Source organism: Callorhinchus milii, unplaced genomic scaffold (genome assembly GCF_018977255.1).
Source record: "Callorhinchus milii isolate IMCB2004 unplaced genomic scaffold, IMCB_Cmil_1.0 Scaffold13, whole genome shotgun sequence".
NCBI classification, from domain to species: Eukaryota; Metazoa; Chordata; class Chondrichthyes; order Chimaeriformes; family Callorhinchidae; genus Callorhinchus; species Callorhinchus milii.
The window spans coordinates 11,743,481-11,756,020 of record NW_024704754.1 but is presented as its reverse complement, the minus strand read 5'-3'; the positions used below and the strand labels follow the sequence as shown (position 1 = coordinate 11,756,020).

General features: G+C 38.4%; 1 protein-coding gene across 1 annotated transcript in view; it reads right to left on the bottom strand.

Annotated features, from left to right (window-relative positions):
• Window positions 1-11,578, bottom strand: part of jakmip2 (janus kinase and microtubule interacting protein 2) — a 96,964-nt gene extending 85,386 nt beyond the window's left edge. Inside the window, exon 1 of the mRNA XM_007891387.2 lies at window positions 11,510-11,578. The gene's annotated coding sequence lies outside the window, so the exon portion shown is untranslated. The remainder of the gene's footprint in view (window positions 1-11,509) is intronic.
• Between the last annotated feature and the right edge of the window lie 962 nt (window positions 11,579-12,540).

Below are 12,540 nucleotides of genomic sequence, written 5' to 3'. Positions count from 1 at the left end.
CACCTGAACCACCCTGGGGACTGAATGCATCATTGGAAAATTCATATCTAGAGTTCAGATTCATTTTTCTCAGATATGCTCCAAATCCAATTTCTTGCAAAAATTAAGATCAAATTAAAAGGCAAAATTCATTGGATATATATGTTCCTTTTGATGATCGTGTTAACCCAAAAAATAAATAATAATAATAATCCTTACATTTGATATAGTGCTTATCGCGTTGTTCAGGATACACAGTAAAGTGGAGTGACTGTATTTTGTGGGGTGAACCACGGCAAACGGTTGTGGAATGAGTGACCAATTTCTTTAGGCATTATTACCCCTGGAAAGTGATCCGCCAATTAACTAACAACCTGGTTTCTACTTACTGCTAGTTAAAGAAAGTGTGTGGAGTGAGGAAACTTGCCTAAGGTTTCACAGTGCCCAGGAATCAAACCCGGGTCCTCTCACTTGCGAGGCGAGCGCACTAATCACCACGCTCCGGGAGAGCCTAGTGCTCTCCTCACTTTCCAATAAAAAATATTGGCATGTTTTAGCTTGCTGTAAGTAGGAATGTCCTTGGATTGTAAGCAGGTCCCCAATTTTCCTTCAGAATATTCAGTGTTAGAAAGCTACACAAATATAAATGTAGACATCTGCTACAAAGACTATTCTCTGGCAGATACTAGATCAGGCACAGTATAGCTTCAACGCTATTTATAAATGTTTGTACTTATAGTACGTATGGGTTATCAAAATCTAAATGTGCTGACCTTTAACAAATAGTGCTGACATCAAAAATGTCTTAAATTCTCTCAAAAAGTATAATAAAGTCACATTGCAGATTATTATAAAGAACAAGGACGATCAAAGAGTTAAATTCATTTAAAACAGCCCTTTCTCTGGTCTTCTGTGTTACTGTTACAAGCCATTTATTATTATAATTCCATCTTTAATTAAATGATATGCCTTAACTTTGATATTATAGCAGTTAAACAGATTTGTTATCAGTGGTATTTAAATTCACTACAAATTATCCAGACCAAATGGCTGAATTCGAAGCTAGAACATTTACAATTACAGCTCCACCAAACACCTCACATTTCAGTTCTTTTCTCAGTTCATTGATGACTCATCAGCTGCCGAGGCAACTGTCAACTGCCAATCTGTGAGCTTTCTTCAGAGCACAAAAGCAAAGCAAGTTTAGGCAAAGCATTTATTTGGGCAAAGCTGCAAAACAAACACTTTTTCAATCTCACTTGTGACCCAGTTTAAATTCGTTTCAGGATCTAAACCTTTTCTGTGCACGAATAAACATTACGTGGGTGCTATTCTTGAATTAGATTGCCCAAATTACATGATTTTTCATTCATCTGTAGACTAAATTGCACATTCAGACAAGACCTGCCTTATCTCTGTTTTTGTATATGCAAACTTGCAACATCAGTCACTGGTATTGTTTGTCTCTCAAATAAAATTATAACAAATGGATTCTTGTCCCTGTAGGATCCGGCCCCAGCTATCAGCCTCCAGTGATACAACTTAAACAAAAACATGCATAAATATATTGCCCTTCAGTTAGGATAAAGTCTTGGAGAACTGCATATTATAGAGTTTATATTATATGATAAATGTTACACAATGATTGGAAAAAGCCCTGAACTAACAACGTTCTCAGAGACATTTTCTGATGTTGGTGCAGACATTGGTGCTCTTTCAGTTTCTACAATTGCACAGTATATAAGGCAGATATCTGACGGGAGGTTTAGCCTTCCTCATTATTAATTTAGTGTATTACAAATCACACTAAATTATATCCCCACTTCTTGTGAAGCCAGAAGAACTGGCTGAGCTGTGTGAACCTGATCATCCCAAGGGTTTGAGCTCACTATATTGACTGTACTCCACTGCAATACTGGAGAAGCTGCATTTTCAGAGATGCCGTCCTTCGAGTGAGACGTTAAAACCAATGTCCCATCTGCCTGTTAAAATACAAGAGGTATAATGACACTTTTCGAAAGGAGAAAGTGGCTTCTCCTGGTGTCCTGGCCAAAATGCCTCCAGATAATCATATATTTCAGGGCTATTTGTGAGACCTTGCTGTGAGCATTTTGGCTGCCTCAGGTTAACATCTCATGGAAAACTAATACACAGTCACTTCACCTGAATCAATCCTCTCCAAGCTATTTCAATATTCTAAGCACTGCCCCAATGCAACGAATATTATTGTGACCTGGAGCCATGGGACTTGGCAGCAAATGGATTTCCACAATTTAATTTTAGCAGAAATATTAAAAACAATGACTGAAAATTGTTGTATGAATTTAGAAAAGTACAGCTTCAGCAAAGCAAAGTCAGGTAGAACAGGAAGCTGAGCTTGCAAAGCGCTAATATTGTAACAATCCAACTGACCTTCCTTTAAAGCTTTTTATACAGTGTTCAATGCATTAGAACTGAATATCATTAGCAACGACAATAGAGACGTTAAATTTGTGGCGGGCTAGATTCTTCTCCCACCAGATGCAATGTGAAACATAAATGTGTGTTTTTATCTGTATATGGATGAGATTCTGTGTGTGGGGCTGCAAATTTATTCAGCTTGTTTTATCTGTGTGTGAAGGGTAACTCCAGAGGGACCAAAATGGAAACAAAGGGAGAGATGGTCAGAGTACAAAACAGGGATAAGATTAACCATTAGAAGTGCTCGGGCCCTAGAACAATACAACGGGATCTTATCCAAGAGCAAGAGTGCAGATTTTAATAACAGAACGCAGAATTAAAACCGAGTGTGCTACTCTTAGATTGCATCCAGGTATGTGAATAACATTGATCAAGTTTTAATTCATGGTTATACTGAGGTTGTACAGTCCTCCAGGTCAATAATCCCATGTGTCCCTACATTCACTCTTTCCTACCAATTTACAATTGTTCATGATTATTCTACTTAACTTTTCTACTTGTAATTATTGCACTTCATTCGAGAACCAGCATCTTATTTTAATACTGGTTGAAATATGCTCTAAATTTTTAACATCCTCTATTAATACTTTAATATAACCACCAGAGAAAGGGCAGCACACTCGTATGCTGTGCTCATAAAATCATTATCCGATACACTATGTCAAATGTGTTTGGATTAAGTTTTTACAGCTCAGAACCAGAGAATTTTTCAACATGATTTTGTTCCACAGCACCTGCCAGGAATGCAGCAATCGCTAAACAAACAGGATTCGAAAACACTCAAGTAGAGAATTTCAGAGAATTAGGAATATGGGGTTGGTTTTGAAGCATTTTCAAGGCAAATTCTTCAAGATCTAACCTAAACAATAAATATTCTATACGTTTACAATGATACAGTCAATTCACTTTACAGTATATTCTGTGAAGTGCTTTGAGATGTCTTGAAGATGTGATAAGGAGCTACATTAAATGCAAGAATTATTATTATTAATATAATTATTATTTGTGGCTCACAATTCTACCTGAAAAATGATGGCCCTGTTGTCATGGAGATAGGCTCACAAGTCTATCTGTGGGAGCCGCACAGAAATCTTGAATATTTGCATAGTGAAAGGAATTATTATAAGAGTGCATTTTTCACGGTTTCTCTCTTGGAAAGCGAGCAATTAATTCTTAACATAACAGAGGTCATGCTTTATTAAGTGAAGGGGAAGGGCATAGTGTAGTTACATTGAGATTATTGTATAGCGGAGAAAGTGCAAGATGAGATCTGATGAAAGGGTTCAGAAGACATCATACTGGAGACCTCGAGATGACAAAATAGCCTTCAATTCACTCTGCAGGATGTAATATGTATGTTACAAATTCCACTTTGACATGGGAGGTATACCGTATTATATTCTGAGAGGGGAGGCAGTGGGTGTGGGTACTAAACATTGAGGTGCATGTTGAATAAACAATGACATTCAAACAGAAAGATTAATAGTCATGTCATTATCACTGGGATTACAAAAACATCATCAGCAATTGATACCTGAGAATACTGTGTTCAGAACAAAATTGAGCATAATTTGACCTTGGATCTGTAGCATTGCAATATGACCTCAAATATTACAATATTTCCTTTTCATTTGGAACCAATTTGAAAAACAGTATTATAAGACCATCAAAAATATACGATAGCCAGTAGCCTTGCTAAAAGGGAGTTTAGGAGGAACTTCTTTATTCTGAGAGTGGTGAGGATGTGGAACTCACTGACAGTTCAGTGGTTGAAGCAGACAGCATCAACATATTTAAGACCAAACATGATGCATTCACAAGGGAAAAGGGAAGAGAGCAGTTTAAGAGAAGGTAATAGGAGGGTTGGAGGCTCATGTGTTTTCCTGTTTTCATGCTGTGTCATTCAATGTAATTAACTGTAGTTTAGTATCACTGAGCCTGAACTGGGTCAGGAAGGATTAAACATGTCTCAGAAACAATGCAAAAATGGGTCCCGGATATTTGTATTTGACAATGATAATCTAGCTCTTATTAAAACTCACTGCTTATTCAGAACTCAAGACTAGTAGAGAAATTATATGGAAAGTACAGTATATCTGGATAAAAATGCTTCCTTCAATATTTGGGCAGTGTTAAACATTTTCCTACTCGACAGAGGGGACAGCAGACCAACAACAAAACCAAGATTACATTTGTATAGCACCTTTCACGTGGGGAGGACATCCCCCACACTGGAAGAGTAAAATAATAATAATAATCCGTGTATTTGACATAATAATTATAATCCTTGGATTCGATATAGCGCCCTATCACATCTTCGAGCCGTCTCAAAGCCCTTCACAGAATATACTGTGAAGTGAATTGACCGTATATTTTGTGGGTGAAACGCAGCAGCCAATTGACACAGCAGTGCTCATAAAATCATTGTCCGATAGGGATTATTACCCCTGGAAAGGCGATCCACCAATCAACAAACAACCGGGTTCCAACTTACTACTAGTTAAACAGAGGCGAGTGGAGTAAGGAAACTTGCCCAACGTTTCGCCCTGCTCAGGAATTGAACCCAGGTCCTCTCGCTTGCGAGGCAAGTTCTCTAAACACTAAGCTGCAGGACTCCAAAAATAAGTGAATAATGGGTTGTGAATAAGATAGAAGAATAGCAACTGTAAGTAAAATAAGTGTCTACCATCAGGCAGGTTCCTTGTTAATAATAATAATAATCCTTGCATTTGATATACTGCCTTATCACGTCTTCGAGACGTCTCAAAGCACTTCACAGAATATACTGCAGTGAATTGACTGTATATTTTGTGGGTGAAACGTTCACCCCCAGCAACACACAGAGATAAGACCATTAAACTCCCCCCAAAAAATAATAATAATTTGGTCACTCAATCCACAACTGTTTGTGGGACACTGCTGTGCGCAATCAATTAGCTGTCGCGTTTCGCCCACAACATATACAGTCAATTCACTTTACAATATATTTTGAGAAGCGCTTTGAGAAATCTAGAAGACGTAATAAGGCGCTATACCAAACACAAGGATTATATTATATAATATGCTTTCTTCTACAACCAATCACAGATTGACTGAGACTTGAAGTTCATTCAGTCCAAAACAATATATTGGAAACAAAGGGCGATTTTTGACATGCTCTAAAATGTGGATTACCTCAGTGCTTTATCTTACATCAAGCAGTAAATAGCTTGCATTTTTGCAGCATCTAAGCTAGGCGAAATATCTCAAAGTGTTTGAGATCATACACTGCAAAGAGGTGTGACTGTGTGTTTTGTAGGCGAACTCAATATGTAATCCAAGTCTACCCAGCCTCTTATAAAAACTAAAACCCTTCATTTTAGGCATTACTCTGGTGAATTGGTGCAGGATGGTCTCCAATGTCAGAATACTTTCTAAGATGTATCTTATTGACTGCACTTTTGGCCAACTTCCAGCCCCGTAGCTCAGTCAGCTGTGTGTAGCGGTTTGAAACATCCTCCTCACGTGAAAGGTGCTATATAAATGTAAATTGTTGTTGTAAAGTCAGGAGTACTTATGAACAATTGTGTTGAATAACTCCAATGTTTTGAACTGATTGTGTTGGTTAGATTTTATAACATTGTTATAGTGGATATAGCTATTCTATTAAATAGCTCTAAAGAATATAACAACAACAACCACAAATTGCATTTGTACAGGACCTTTCACATCGGGATGATATCCCAAAGTATTGAACCATCAAGGATTTGCACCCGAGCTGAGGGCTGAAATCAAGAAGGGTGGTAAGCAAGTGGGTGGAGGTGGGAGGATGACTGAAGGCATGGTCAAAGTGAAAGGTGTTGAGATAGGTCTTGAAGGAGGCAAAGGAGGGGGCAAGGCAAAGGGATTCTGGGATGGAGTTCCATAGGATGGAGGCAGAAATGCTGAAGGCCTGCCAATGGTGGAGCGGACAGGGCAGGGGACATGGAGAAGGCCAGTGCCCACCGAGTGGAGGGAGAGGGATGGTTAGTAAGATATTAGTAGGTTGAGGAGGTATGGAGGAGCAAGACCATGGAGAGCTTTGAAAGTGAGGACGAGGATACATAGCGCAGTCAACCTACAATCAGAAATATTCTAAAAGGAAATTCACAGCTAACTTTATATTAAATACACTAGTTGAGAAAGATCAACATTCTAGTAATATAGAATAAACTTAAGAATCTTTGCATTTGACATAGTTTTTTATCACATTGTTGAAATGTCTTGAAGCATGTCACAAAATACTGTGGAGTGCAGAGACCGCTTTTTAGAAGGTTACTTGATATTCTAGGATGAGCGCAACAATAAACATTTTGGCATTGTGATCTGTGTGTGGGAATCAGGTGAATCCACATGTCCAAAACGTGGATTTGGATGCTACACACCATCTGTAATCTCTTTCGTTGGTGATTAATTACATAATTAATGTAATTCAGCGTGGCTAGCCCAAGGGCTATTAGCCAAATGTCCATTGTAGACTTTATTGTAGGACTTTTCTTTTTCGCGTCTGTTCTAGACTTTATTGTAAATGATAAATAAAAAGCTTAGTCATTGATAGATTACTAAACGGGAAGAGTATAGAGATCAAGTCCAGCATATCCAATGCTCTTTTTGCTTTCTCAAGCAGTGACACTGCCATTAGAGCAGACAATTGAGTTTATCTGTAATGTTGCCCTTTAGACATCATCTCCATTCCAGTTTTTCCCTCTGGTATTAAACAACCATTGTACATTATAAACTACAGTAACTGGTTGAAAAGAGGAGGGTAAGGGGTGACTTGATAAAGGTCTTTAAAATTATGAAAAGTTTTGATAGGGTAAACATAGGGAAGATGTTTCCACTTATGGGGGAAACCAAAACCAGGGGTCATCAATATAAAATAACCACAAGTAGATCAAACAGGGAAGTTAAAAGAAGTTTCTTCACACAGAGAGTAGTGGGGATGTGGAACATGCTACCACAAGGAGCTGTTGAGGCAAATAGCATAAATGTATTTAAGGGGAAGCTAGATTGGTACATGAGGGAGAAAGGAATAGAAGGTTATACTGGAAGGCTTAGTTGAGGAAAGGCAGGAGGAGGCTCATATGGAGCATAAACACCGGCATAGACCAGTTAAGCCAAATGGCCTGTTTCTGTGCTGTGTATTCTCATGTATTCTAATGTATTCTAATGGAAAAATTCAATATGACAGGGTGCTACAGGTGTAAAGCAGACAAATTTGAAGAAAGGACTCCCGCATTTACTACAAGCAGCCTCGAGTAGCTCATAAGAAGATTTAGATTCTGTACCCATGACTCATGTACAGTCCCATACGCCTTGCAATGCTACCTATATGGCAAAACAGGCCATCCAACTGACCTATATTCAGATGATAATAGATAATAGAGCCAAACACAAATGGCATTGTCAAATTACCCACAGCAACTACTGCTCCCACTCACACTGCTTTACCACTGCATTTGGCTTTCTGTTTTTCTTTTCAGAAAATAGTAGTTGCAAAGAAGCAATGAAAATAAGCACAAGGCTTTTTGTTTTCCTTTTTGTACATGGAGGTAACTTTTCAAGTTAAATTGGTAAAGCACAGATAATCAACTACAAGTTGCACTTATACACAGCCATTCCCTGAGAACAAATGAATCAAAGCGCTAAAGAGTATCCTATCAAACCTTGAGGATTGTAGCAGGGAGAAGGGTGAGCTCGGGATATTGGCCAAACGAACCCATCAAAAAGCTGTAGATCATCTGTTGCGAACAAAGTAACAGTAATAAAGCTGAACTGATACAACTTCTTGAGCTTCACTAATAAACTAATAAACGATGGACCATCAGAGAATGACTGAGTTGCAGGACGTGTGATATGTATTCCTGGGTTAGTTTCAGGAAGTAAAAGAAGCAATGGTTCAAAATAACTCCAAACTCCAACTTGACCATCCTTTGCTCTGTACACAAGAAATAAACATTGATTTACCTAACTCCTACTGCTCTGTAACACTATCACATCCATCACATGTGTGCTTTTAGGACCTGCATGACTATCAGCTTAATTATCTTTTCACCTACATCACATTACCTCCTGACAACATTTGCTGATAAGAGCAGAGAACACTATTATTATGGAGATTTACCATGTACCAGTGGCATAAGATAATACATGGCTGGCAATTAGGTTAACGTTGGTATTTCAAACTTGAGGATTGTTTTAAAGTTAAAACATGCTCAATCTTTCCTCTGGTGTTTTAGACTTTACCAGAAACTAACCACTGAATTACTTTCCAGTCATTCACTGAGTGCTTTTTGCTATCTTGTGTCTACTTCACATGGGCAATTTGTCACTAAACTAAACACAACTGTGCAAAAACACAAATAAACTAAATTTGCATTGCTCTGTTACTGCGGTCACTCTCCTGTCACTCTTCAATGCAATATCTGGCTTGAAATCAAAAAGGACCTCACTGGGAGTGAACTGCACAGCTCAGCACGAAATATTCAGGCCAGGGATTGCTGTGAACATACAGGAGGAAATGCATCAGAGTGAACGCCAGGGAGCAAGTGAATCTACCAGGTAACAGTAACATCAGGACTAAGATGCAGTATTTATAGGCAGATGTGAAATGAAGATTGTGTCATTCCACAATAATTCTGAGCAGTGGATATGTTGCTTTTCTGCTTTTAAAAATCAATGCATCCTGACAGTGTTGTACAATGGGTTGACATGCAGCCATTTTATGTTTGTGGGAAATAATCCGATGGAAGTGGACCTCTTAAAACTGCAATAACACACTTGAACTTACTGAACTCATGGCATGTCAAACTGTTAACACATTACACACCCACACAGACACACACACATAGTATTGCATCATGAAGTCCATTAACAAACTGCAGTAAAAATTAACGAAGGACAACAATGTGAAACTTGCAGTTTCCACTGTTGCAGATATTGTTTATGTAACATCTTTTTCAGATACTAAATGGGGGCAAATGACCTGGGTTTGTGGTGCAATGCTGAGCCACACAGATCAGAAAGGTCACAGTTAGGCAAACTCAACCATGTCATCAGTAGTGACTTCTACAACTGGCTTCCATGTCCTCAGGCCAATGTGTGTGACAATGTTTTGGTTTGTTTGAGGACAGGGAAGAGTATTCATTGCAATTGTGTGAAAAGGCGACAATAACATTTTGACTCATCTTATTTAATCTCTTTGAAAAATGAGTCTGCCAAACCCATTTTGATTCAGATCGTGGTTTTTTTTTAACAGCAGGATTATCCGTCAAAGTACTTTTACATCTAAAATATGGCAATTGTAAATCAACATGGTTATTTAACATTCAATTGGAAACAAACTCACCTTATGTGGCCCACATTGATTTGTGTCCTTTCCTGCCTTCAGTGTATCCATTATCTCTCCCAGTTGCATTCTTGAATGAATAGTTTAATTTGGGGAAATGTCTACACTGATCTACTCCAGGCGCTATTTTCAGTAGGTTGTGAATCTCTTGAGACGTTCCCCCTTCCCCATCATGAAACGATTCTCATTTCCATATCTACAATTATAAACCATCTTCCATGAACCCAGCCCAGAAGATATGAACCATAATCTCAGCCTGAAGGTCCACATGAATCATGGCTTAGGAGCAGTGCAATCTGACCTTATCTTAAACTCAATGAAATTGAGGAAGCTGAAGAAATGAAGTGTGCAGACTAAAAGTAATTAAATACATTAGCTTGGTGCAATAAAACAAGAGTTCAAGGTCACATGGCACCCAGAAATAACTAAGACGAGATGCATTATGGAATAGCCTGATCCACTATCATCAGTCTCTTCAATCGTGTCACTCCATTGCTGGCATTCGTTTCTGCTTTAATTCTCTCGTGTGTATGTGTGCAATACTGTTTGACTGGTGCTTGTATACTGACAGCATCAGCCAACGCATGAGAGTACCTAATTATAATGAGTTACTGTAAGGCTGAATATTTAATACAGTGTACATTACCGGTGAGGAAGAGGGCTCGTTTGCTCCAGAAAATGGGCTTTCATGGCAATTAAAAGCAGCAAGATATGGAGAGAAACGCAGTCACCATTTGTCTCAATGTGATATTTATGGCATTTTGGATAAAATTGTAGCTGGATTATATAATCCTGAAAAGCATTTATTTTGTCTATCTCATATATCAAATAGGTGTCTATTGTTTTGGCGAATAATGTTAAGCAAATTAATCGTCCTCTAGTTATTTCTGTTCTTTGTACAGTATTCGATTTTATAGTGTATTTATTCAGCTGCAGGCATTTATAGATGGAATGAATTAGAAAAGGTAGCTATTTTGGGAAGCCACAAGCTTCATGCTTAAAGAATTGCAGGCCTGTAAATTAATAATGAAACTCATTTTGGTTAAGGGGGTTTTAAATGAAGCTCCGCACAGGCCTGCACCCACACATTGACACAGACATGTATACATACACACACACGTATATAATCCAGAGGCAAGTCCACACAGGCCTGCACCCACAATCTATAATATTACAGCTTGAATAATTTTTCTCTTTTTTGAACAAAAAATCATGCAAAATAAATACATTTTTTTTAAAAAAGCAACATTATGAATATAATAAACTATCATAATAAAACATAAACCTGTGCGTTCCAACCCTACATCTTTGCCAACAACTGTATTTGTCACCATTGCTGTGCTGTGTTCACTCCAGGCCCAGCCCCTTGAAACAGCTGCTTGCCAGATAAACCTCTGCCACAGATATTGGAATAAAATAATCCAGCGACACATCAACATCAAATTTTTTACGGATTGATCTTAACCATTCCGCATTTCACAATTTTTATCTTAAATAAAATAATGACTGCAACGTCAAGTTGGGATAAATTTACTGGATGGTACATCGCTGGTTCATTTGCTCCTGAAATCCTCTACCCATCACACACAATCACAGCTCAGCTCTGAGCTTAATTATTTTTCATGGGTGTGGGTGGGTTGCGGGGGGGCAAGATCAATAGTTACAATCTTGTTTTGTCGCAATATAAGAAATGAAAATACTCACCACATACATGTCCACTGAAGATAAAGGCCTGGAAAGCTCAGATCTAAACACATTTCCTTCTCAGATCAGCAGCAGCTGGCTTTCTGGGGATGCTAATGAACCCGCCCCTCTCTGAACAGAATGAGCTCATTGATAGCCTCAAAACTGCAGCGCGGTCCTCCCTCATTGCAGGAGTGCTGTCATTATGGCAAAGACAAAGGAAGCAGCAGAGGCTATCCTGTTAGGACAGGCAAGCAGACAGCACAGTACCATTGGAATCAGATCCACTGAAGATGCAACATCCACATCCTTAAAGGGGCAGTTTTTTTTCTTTACGATGAGGATTAGGTGTTCAAAATTACGAGGGGTTCTGATAGAGTAAATAAGGAGCAACTGTTTCTACTGGCAGGTGGGTCGGTAATCAGAGGACACAGGTTTATGATAATTGGCAAAAGAGAGGGGCGATGAGGAGGATTTTTTTACACAGCAATTTGTTATGATCTGAAATGTGAAAGGGTAGTGGAAGCAGATTCAATAATAACTTTCAAAAGGGAATTGGATATATATTTGAAAAGGAAAAATCTGCAAGACTTTGGGGAATGGGACTGATTGAATAGCTCTTTCAAAGAGCTGACACATGTATGATGGGCTGAATGGCCTCCTTCTGTACTGTAAGATTCTATGATTCTATGATAATTGAAGTAAAGTCAATTTTCGTTGCACATCGCTTCAAAATACTGATTTTGGCTTGCCAGATAATAGAAATAATGGAAAAAAAATAGAAAAAAAGTAAATAGAAAGTAAATACAGTGCAGAGAAGAGCAATAAGAATGATCCCCAATGTCAGAGGAATGAGCTATGAGCAATGATTAGACAAGATAGGCCTCTTTAGTCTTGAAAGATGACGATTCAGAAGGACAATAACAACAAGCAGCAAATTAGCTCTTGTGAACCTGTGCCTAATACTAAGCAGGATGTGTTCCTCCAGGAAGAGAGTGAGCATTCCATTCCAATAAATATCTCGGGAATTTTCATGTGTAGCTGGGATGCAT